We start from the raw sequence: 10561 nt of genomic DNA on the forward strand, positions 1-10561 counted from the left end.
AGACCACAGCAAAGCCCCAGAGCAAAGCAGCCCTGGGTCTCACATGCCTATGGGTCCTGTGGGGATTTAGGAAGGCTTTGGCCACAAGGGGGGCCCAGTGGGAGCTGCAGAGCTCAAAACTTTGCTGTGCAGCGTCCCAGGGGCCTGCAGAGGAAGGAAAGGGGATGTTGGCCTTCTTTTTCTGTCCAGTCCTGAGTCCCTGGGCCACAGAGCTCAGCAGGCTGCAGACAAGGTGGGGACCTTAATTTCTGAGTTCCAAACTATGATCTTCGACTCAAAAGCACAGCAGCCTCAGGCTTTTTTTTGGGGGGGGGGGGCGGGGGGGCGATGGGGAATTGCTGAGCATTGAACCCAGGGGTGCTTAACCACTAAACCACATCCCCAGCCCTTTGTATATTTTATTTAGAGACGGGGTCTCGCTGAGTTGCTGAGTGCCTCAGTAAATTGCTGAGGCTGGCCTTGAACTCTCGATCCTCCTACCTCAGCCTCCTGAGCAGCTGGGATTATAAGCATGTGCCACCTTACCCAGCAGCCTTTAGACTTTTCTAATGAGATTTTTAACAAGATCCTCAGGAAATTAACATGCACACTAAAATCCAGGAGGTGCTAATGTCATATGCTGTGTCTAGGCAGAAAGCCCCACTTTGGTCTCTTTTTCACCATTTTTAATTAAATATTTGTTCCTGGTCAATAGATATTGACTATGCACCTCCCTCGGGTCAAGCATTGTGCTAGCAATTAAGAGCAATCTGTCTGCATTCAGGGAGAGGTCCAGAGCCTTGGCCATTCATCATGACACCTTCCCCTAAAGCCCCTTCCCCTTGCTGTTGAGCAGCCAAGCCCAGAGCCAATAAAGCTACAAGTGGCAGAGCCAAGCTCACATCTGGCATACACTAGGGGCACACTGAATGCAGAGCTGAACTGCTCAGCTGCGGCTGCCTATCTTCCTGCTTCCTCCTCCTCCTCTACTTTCCCTCCTCTTCATCTCCCCCTCCTCCAGAATTGTCTTACCCAGAAGAGGCCTCCTTTATTCTTTCCTACCATTTCCTTTACCCCCTTTCTTCCAAAAAAAAATTCCATGTGCCTTTTACCAGTCTGTGTAGTAAAAACCAGTGGAGAGGCAACAGCTCTTCAAAGTTTCTGTTTCAGCCAGGGTGACAGACACATCACACGCTCTACATACAGCAGTGAGGAGCATCCGTGGCTGTGTGACCTCCACACTCTCTAGAGTACTCTTTATTTCACACTCAGAGTTGGAGCAGGCCAGGCATCTGCCCACAGGCGCCGCGAGGCTGGGAGGCCCCTATCGGCTGTGCTTTGGGAAGATTGAATGCAGCTGTAGAGCTCTGCCTGCCAGGAGGCCCTGCAGCTGGATTACATTTTGAAGGTCAGGTACCTCCCCTTCCTCTGGTAGATTCTGTTTATAGCAGCGAACACACTCAAACTCCAGTGGGGACAGAGGAGCACACAGAGCAAGGAGGGCTGTTTAAAGTGGTATGATGCAAATTCACATCCCGGTTATGAGGCAGGAATGTTAGAAATGTATTCCTCCGAGGGAATAAACCACTGGGTTGTCCCAAACTGGTGGCTGAGAGGATGACCTGCCCAAATGCCCAAGCTCACACCTCACCTTGGTCCTTGCAACCCAAAACCAGAGCCAGACTTTCTGTCCATGATCCTGTTGTGCATGAGGTTAGATCCCAGGCTTTCCTGTAATTGTAAAGGATATTGGATGACCAGACAACATGCCCAGAGACGGAACTTGATCTCTAGGATAGAGTATCCAACGTAGATTCTCTCTCACTAACAGGGAAGAAGGAAAATTGCCTCTGGCTTCCCAAATGAAAGAAGTCAAGCGGATTCCCTCGCTCCAAGCCCACATCTCCAACCAAGCTGACACAGATGGGCTAGACGGGGTTCACCCCAAGGCCTTTGGGTTTTCAAAGTAAGAAAGGAACTCCCACCTCCAAGATGTGTGCAGCTGGGATAAGGGACTGGAGGAAAAAAGAGGGCTAGACACCCCCTCCCAGCCTCCTCCGTGCTCAGTGAGATGCTGGACCCCCTTTATCACCATTGCTGAAATACTACTTGGGAGCCATTTTCTAGATGAGGAATCAAGCTAAGCATGGCCAAGAGACCTTCCCGGGAAATGCCCAGATTCACAGAGTAAAGCCAGCGTTCAGAGCCCAGCTGACCCCATTCCAAAATGCTTTACTCTGCGAACCTGCTGTGTTCAGAAAGCTCCAGAAACCTCCCCAGGGCAGGCAAGGGCAGGACCATCAATGAGGAAGGTAGATTTGTAATGAAAGCTTGGAAAATCCATGTCATCGGTGGAGGCTCTCTGACAGAGAACTCTTTCAACATATTTGCCAGTGGTGACATCAGGGCTCAGGTTCTGAGTTTCCGTCTCCTGCAGGTCTGGGCACCTTTCATCGTCCTGAGCCAATCCCGGGCAGGTGTGTGGCCAGGTGTGCAGTTGCCCTTCTAACCACACATCTGTTGCAAACACCCACTGTCCTCTTCACACTATCCCCAGTCACTACTCTCGCTCCCCAAAGCTCCTTCCTCTAGGCTGGAGCTGCTGTATTCCTGGCCGGTCCTGACATAAAGCCATGTCCCACCTGGCTTGCTGTCTAGTGGGCTTTCAGGTAGCTCCTGTGTCACCCTTGCTTCTCAACAATGTCAAAGAGATGTCCCTTTCTGCATCCCACAGCTGGGTCCTGAAAAACCCACATTTTGTCAAACTGACAAAAAAGACATAGTGGCTTTTTTGGTAATCTCCTTCGGAGTCCAACTCCACAAATGGGCTACCTCTTCTCTCCCAGTGCCTGCCTCTCAATCCACCCCCCCCCTTTTTTTTTAATTCATCCCTGGTTCCATTGCCATGATGGCCTCAGCCTAAACCCATCTCAGCCAGGCCTTCTCATTGCAGTGAGCAAGACACAGTTGCAGAGGAGCGAAGCATTATTTAACATAAACGTTACCTACGTCTGCAAAACCAGACAGGAAGAATAGAACTTTTCTTGCCTGATAGTGAAAATGGAGTTACAGGATTTAATCACAGAACTGGGACAATTCACGATTTCTCACCAATAACTTTTCATAATTTTATGAGTTATTGGTCTTAACAGGAGACACCTAACTCAGGCATCTCCTGACCCCATGTCATATTGATATGGCCCTCATCTTACTGTGGCCAGAATGACACTGCCCTGGGGCAGAACTGTGAAACAAAAGCCTAAATGCCCAATAAAGTAGATAAAGCGGCACACCCTTGGGCATGCTGCCCCACACCACCATGGCAAACTGCTGTGGGAGGTGGGTCAGCAGCTACGAGGTGCCCAGGATACTGCAGAATGCAGCACCCAAATTGCTCAGTGATCATGTCAGCTCATGCAAGGCCACAAAGCAGGGCAAGAGCCAATATGTCACTGACAGCAGGACTACCTGGAATCATTGGCCTGTGCCAGGAACACACGAGTGGCGCTAACCGGTCTAGCAGGGCCTGCCCGTTCTGGCTGCTACCTGTACCGTCCCTCTTCAGGGGCCTCCTCTAGTTTCCCTACCTGGTGTCCCTTGCTGTCGAAGGCTCCTCCTTATGAATGGGTTTCCCCTGCCTGGAAGCAGGCTGCAGAGGGAGGATGGTGGCCTCAAAGTCATCACTGCAGCTGGACCAGGATGCAGCTCCCCAGCCTCCACCAGCCCAGCCTCCAGCAGCCCAGAGAGGCCCCCAGCCCCGCTCACTGCACTTTTCAACTCTGCACTGGGCCCCTTTTTGAGCAGTACTTCTCAGAATCACCTGGAAAACTTGGAGGGGGAAAAAAAAAAGACTGCTGAATCCATCCAATTTAGCAAGTCTAAGAATTTGCATTTCTGACAAGTTATCAAGGACTTGAAGCTGCTGGGACTGGGACCACATTAGGATCCACGAACAAGAAAGCGCCTTAGCAGGCTTTGAATCCCCGTGGTGCTGCCAGGCCTTCACCAGCCTGCCTAACCTGACTGAAGGAGCCCGAGAAGGAAGTAGAGAGGAAAGTACACAAACAGCCCTACTCTCTCGCCCAGTGGAAGATTTTGTTGGCCCTGGCTGTATTGTTGTCCTGCCTTCCTGCTTTGGGACAATCAACACTTAAATGAGACCTTTATGGCACTTTAATAGCACACCATATGGGATGGGCTCCGAGGCAAACTTCTTACTGAACTCCATGCAACGACAGAGGTCAGGGGCTTGGCTTCCCTGCTTTACACAGTGATTGACAGCAACCTGATTGACAGCAGGCCCACCGGGGAAGGCAGGCCCTGTGGGGCCTCCCCCAGAGTGGCTGTTTCCTCCTGAAGCTCTCTGTTTGCTTACAGAATCTGGAGCTTCATGTGCTGGAGACAAAGCAAAGCAGTAGTGGACCCTGGTTCCCACTTTCTGGGGAAGAGAGCCCCGGACTGGGCGGGAAGGACCCAGATTCCAGCCTCTCCAGCTGGATATGTGACCATCTGTTGCTTCCTTCATCAAAGAAAAGAAAAATTCTGTCCTGTTGAATGTGTGAAGCTATCACTAATGGCATGATGAGGCTGGATGACAGTATTTGTTTTTTGTTTTGTTTTTTTCCTAGAACAGGGTTTTTTGGGGGTTTTTTTTGTTTGTTTGTTTGTTTTAATCCAAAGGCAGCTTCTTCCCTATTCTGAGACAGCTTCTTTCGTATTCTGGGACACTTTCCTGAGTCTCCACCTTCTTCTCATAATTTTTTCTAACAGCATCTGTTTGTTTACCAAATACGGTTCCGCCCCTTCTCTTTGCCAGGCACTGTACCAAATACCAAAAATGAGGACGCACACAAGATTTTCAGGCCTAAAGAGCTGTCAGCCCAGTGGGAGTGATAGCAACTGTCAAATAACCCCAATGCAGTGGGATGTGTGGGTGGGCGGGTGTACTGAGGACACACCAAAGCAGAGAAGGCGGCTCCCTCCCCAGTGTCTCTTCTGTCTTCTCCCTCAGCAACAGAACCCCAAACTTCGAGTTTGTTATAGGTCCACCTAGAATAGGATTATGTTTCCCATTCCCCCTCAAAGCTAGATGTGCTACTTCTAAGACACCTCCTTAAAGGGCAATTGACATTTGCCCTTTCTCACCCCTTCCTCCATCCTGTTGGAATTATGATGTGATGGCTGGACCTCCAAATGCATTTTAAACCTTGAGGTTAGTAATGTTCTTGAGATAATAAATCAATGAACTCCAAAGGGTCTAGTAGATTCCTAACAGCTTTGTGGAACTTCTGTACCAGCAATCTCCAGAATTCATTAAACAAGAGAAAGGAAATTTTTACATCATTTTAAAAACCACTATTATTTTGGGTTTTCTGACACACAGCTAACTGAGCCTAATCTCAACTAATTCAAGGCCAGATTATCAGTGGTCTGAGGACTTTGGACTTCATTTTATAGGCAATAAAGAGTTATACATAGTTTATAAAGGTGTAGAGTAATTTTACATAGAGAGAAAAATGAAGATGAAATAGAAAGGGCCCAAGATTTAAAGAGATTATGGAAGTATATTTCTGTCTATAGAAATGAGGAGCTCTGAGGGGCTGGAGTTGTAGCTCAGCGGTAGAGCACTTGTCTCACACCTGTGAGGCATTGGGTTCGATTCCTAGCACCACATATAAATAAGCAAATAAAATAAAGGTTCATCAACAACTTAAAAATATTTGAAAAAAAAGAAATGAGGAGCTCTGATTTGGAGGGAAGAAAGATGTACATGAGGTTAGATCTGTGGACTTTGAGGCAACTAAAATTCATTTATGTTCAAAAAGAATTCAAAGGGAGCTGGAGATATAGAAGTAAATTTTCAGAGGGAGGTAAAATCAGAAGCCAGAGATTTGGGATCAGTGGTGTAAAAGTAATAGTTGACAGGCTCCCGTCAACTATCCTTAGGGACCTTAAGCCAAGTGAAATAACCAGTCCCCAGAAGTAAAGATACTGTATGATCCCACTTACAATAAAGAACCTGGAAGTCAGATTCACAACACAGCGAGTAGAATGGGGGTGGCCAGGGGCGGAGGGGAGGGAGAAATTGGCTACTGTCTAATGACCACAGCTCCAGTTTTGCCAGATGAAGAGTTCTGGAGGCAGGTATGGTGCTCTAAATGTACATAAGGCCACTGACCAGCACCTTTTAAAAGTGGCTAGAAAAAAAAAATAAAAAAAAAATTAAAAAAAAAAAAAAATATATATATATATATATATAAAAACATGAATGTATAGGTAAATAAAGGAAATGTTTAGTAGCTTTAAAAAGTAATAATAATTGAAACCCCGAAAGTGCATGGGGCTTCCTGGGAGAGAGAAAGTGATCGAGGAGGACTCACAGGTGGGGGACAGAAAAAGGGAGCTAAACCAAAGAAGGAGAAACATGTGGCACGAGAGATGGACAGAGAGAGCATGAAAGAACCTGTGCCATGATCAACAAACCTTCGGAAAGTAGCAACAAGAGGGAGAGATCATTCAACAAGCTGGCTGAATTGTTTTTCCTCTAAGCAAGCACCCGTCACAGGTGGTGACCATCTAAATGGGTTTTTTCAAAGCTGGCCAAAGAAAATGTCAGGTGCAAGAAGACCAGGCCTGCATGAAGAGTGACCGGGCATCTATTCCTTTGTCATCACCCTCAAGGCAAATAGCAGTTCAGTGGATTCAACCAGGGGGAAGGAAGGGGAGGGAGGAGGGACGGGAATGCGAAAGACAGTAGAATGGATCAGACATCACTTCCCGATGCTCATATATGAACACACAACCAGTGTTAACTCCACAAGAATGGGAAGTTAGACTCCATGTATGTAGGATATGTCAAAATATACTCTGCTGTCATGTAGATCTAAAAAGAACAACTTTTTAAAAAGATGTTTGCCTGCATGAACTACAGTGGTGTATTTGTCAATTCAGAAGTGGATTTCTTAGCTAAGGTGGAAATTCAGTAACGTGGAATAAACAGCACTTACACACCCTAGGCAAAACCCCAAGCCAGGGGAGGGTAAAAGATGGTCCCGGAGAGAAGAGATTCCAGAAAAGAACAAACAGTCACTCCACTCTGACTTCACTTGGGGAGATGACATGCAACTTGTGACCCATTCGGTGATCACGTTAAGACCTACAGAGGCATTTGAGCAAAGATCTTGGCTCAACATCTGGGGACAGAATTCCTCTTAGGAACAAAATTATTTTCCCACTGCAAAGTGCTTTTGGGAGTCTGGAGATGTCAGACTAGAAAGCTTAGCTCCCAAAAGGCAAGCTAACAGAAGAGAAAAATGAAATGGAGCCACACCAGCCCAGGGAAGAGAGGACAGAGGAGGCCAGCAGACTGCAGGGGTGCCCACGACTGCTGGGAAGAGGAGCTTCTCACGGGCCACTAAGTGCGACTATCATAAATATGTATGCGTCCATCTCCTAAAATGCTGGTAAAGAAGGGAGGTTTGGGCAAAAATTAAGGAACAAGTATGAATTCCGAGTTGGCACACTACCAAGGTAGCCATAAAAGGAGAGGCTCTGGGCAGATACAGAGAACAAGAAGTGGCTGGAGAAAGAAAAATGGAGCCAGCAGCAACCAAGACACCAGGAAGCCCCTGGTCACCATCTGGGTAGGTCACTGCTGTGGCCAAAACATTCACTCCAAACCCAGGTGGAAATTGAACTGCCAGTGTTAAGAGGTGGGGCTTTTGAGAAGTGATTAGACCATGAAGTCTCTGCCTGCTTGGATTACTGCTGTTGTGGAGGGAGTGGGCTAGTTATCATGGGAGTGGGCTTCAGATAAAAAGGATGAGTTTGGTCCCACTTCCTCTCTGACTCACACATGCTCACTTCCCCTTCCACCAAGTTGTGATATAGCTCAAAGGCCCTCACCAGAGTCGGTACCAAGTCCCTGGACCTCCCAGCCTCCAGAACCATGAGCCAAATAAGCTTCTATTGCTTATAAATTATCCAGACTGGGGTATCCTATTATAACAGGGGGTGGGGAAAAAAAACAGCCTAAGACAGCTACCTTGAAAGACTAGCTTAGTTGTACTGAAGTTGTTGCAATAGCTAATCAATCTTTTTAGTCATATACCACTATCACAGTCCAATCTCCTACAATCTTACACAAGTTGTAGGGGTGAGAGAATGATCCACAATGTCAAGAGAAGCCAAGAGACCAAAGAAAAAGACAACTAAGGGAAAGTCATCAGGTATGAAAAATGGCAAGTCGTTGATGATATTGGAAGGGGAAATTTTAGCAGGAATGGGGCCAGAGTAGTGGTGCCAACTGTGCACTGCACAAAGGCAGCATATCTACTGGGTCCCACACCCTTCCTAGTCATTACAGATTGGATGTTTATGACAGTTTTCCAGGCAAAGGAAAAAAAAAGTGTCTTAAGGGATGGGAACTTTTCTTAATTGGCACAAAGGTAAATTATGGGCTAGTAGCAACCTTGATTAAAAAAAAAAAAACAGTAGGCACATGGCAGGAAAATTATGAATGAGAAGTTAAGAAAGAAATTTAAGCCGTACACTTGGAGCTCCAATATGGGGAAATAAATTATTTATCTTTTGCTGCATTACAAATTACTTAAAGCTTAACAGCTAAATAACAAACATTGTCCCTCAGCTTTGTGGGTCAAGAGTCCAGACACAGTTTAGCTGAGTAAGCCTGACTCAGAGTTTCTTATAAGGCTGCAGTCATCTCAAAACTCAACAGGGCAAAAGGATCCACTCCCAAGCTTCCTCACAGGGAGTTGGCAGACTTCCATTCCACATAGGCTATTGGGTTGAGGGTCTCAACTCCTTAACACACCTTGAGGGTGTCTCCATAGGGTTTCTCACAACACAGCAGTTCGTGCCAGTCCCCCAGTAGAGGAATCCAAGAAAGAAAGGAGGAGAGGACTCTGAAGAGGAGGAGGAGTGAAGGCCCAATACAGAAGCCACAGTCTTTTTATAACCTAATCTCTGAAATGACATTCTATCCCTTTTGTTGCATTCTATTCGCTGAAAGAGCTGAGGGGAAGGGAATGACACGGGTCTGTGAATACTGGGAAATGGGATCATCTTAAATTTGCTTATCAGGATGTGAAGGCTCAGCCACTCTTTCAGAAAGCAAAAATTTTCTCTCATCTTTGGGGTGAAATAATCAAGATCCAAAAAGAATTCAGGAAAAGGTCTAAGTTAACTTTAAATAAGAACCAGAGTAGGTTCCAGTTAGTAACCCAGTGGCTGAATTGAGTAGATGACAGAAATAATGGCCATTGACTGACACACAGCAGGAGCCTGGTCATCAGCTTCACAAGGCTTTATTCAGCTTTGGCGTCCCAAGCAAGTTGCCCGCACCTACCTTACTGGGTATGAAGAAAGTTCACAAATGCCAACCACAGGTTTCTTATCCAGAATGAACAACTCATGTAAAAATCCAAAGAGGCGTTCAAGGAAAACAAAGAGCTTCACAGACAGGCGCTGCTTCTGCTTCCTGTGTGGGCAGGACCTCTGATGCTGAGGTGAGGAGGTAAGAATACTCTCCAGATCAGCCAGTAACAGGCAGAACCTGTTTCCAGCACTCCCAGGGCTCCTCAGGACCTGGACAAGGGGCTGGGCTGGAGGCTGCCAACTAGTCCCAGATATGGAACTTCTAGGTGGAGGGTTGCCCCACTCCCACCCTGACTCACCCAACATGGCACCCGCCCTTTCTTCTACCCTTCTGGAACACAGAGAACCACCAGGATGATCGAGAGGTGTTTCCAATGTGGAATGAACATACTATTAGACTAGAGACAACTGCTCCAGATTCTTCTAAAGGGTCCTGGAATTTCTGAACTACTGCTGAGTTGATTCAACTTCATAAATATTTATGGAAGCCCTGTTAGGATGATGGGTCAGATCCAGGCCATGGGTTGCCTCAGAGGCCAGGCAAAGACAGAACAAGATGAACCAAGAGCTCCTGGGCATAGTGACAGGATATTGCCTGAGGTTGTAGTTGGGCGGGGGTGGGGGGCAGTTCAACCAGGAAGGAGATGTGCAAGTACCATGAACACAAATGTCAACTCGGAGACTGGCATGAAATCAGAGCAAAGATGTAAGGGAGCCAAGGCTGACGCTCAGCAGTTCCAAGTGAACAGGAAAGGCAGAGCTCAGTGCTGACCAGAGAGTAGGCCAGGAGCCAGCTTGTGTCCCTGAGAGCAGGGGTTAGGTCTGGCTTGCTTAGCATCCTATCCCACAGTGATAAATTTAGGTGCTGAAGCCAGGGAGGAGAACACAAGGTATGGACCGTCATATAGACACCAAATCAAGATCTGGAGTCCAAGGTGGAAATCAGGAAACAAGCAGAGACTGGTTTTCAGGCACAGAGGCTGGGAAAGGCAGCTCAGGACCCAGAACAGATGAGTGGAGACACTTACCAGCTCAAGTTATAAATACTGATCCTAGGGCATTCTTGGGTGTAATTGTAGAATTAATTAGTTCTAGGATTAAGAATTTGCAGCCAGGGCTGGGGATGTGGCTCAAGCGGTAGCGCGCTCGCCTGGCATGCGTGCGGCCCGGGTTCGATCCTCAGCAC

Source organism: Marmota monax, unplaced genomic scaffold (genome assembly GCF_021218885.2).
Source record: "Marmota monax isolate L192 unplaced genomic scaffold, Marmota_monax_Labrador192_F-V1.1 WCK01_AAM20220418_F8-fsc00010, whole genome shotgun sequence".
NCBI lineage: Eukaryota > Metazoa > Chordata > Mammalia > Rodentia > Sciuridae > Marmota > Marmota monax.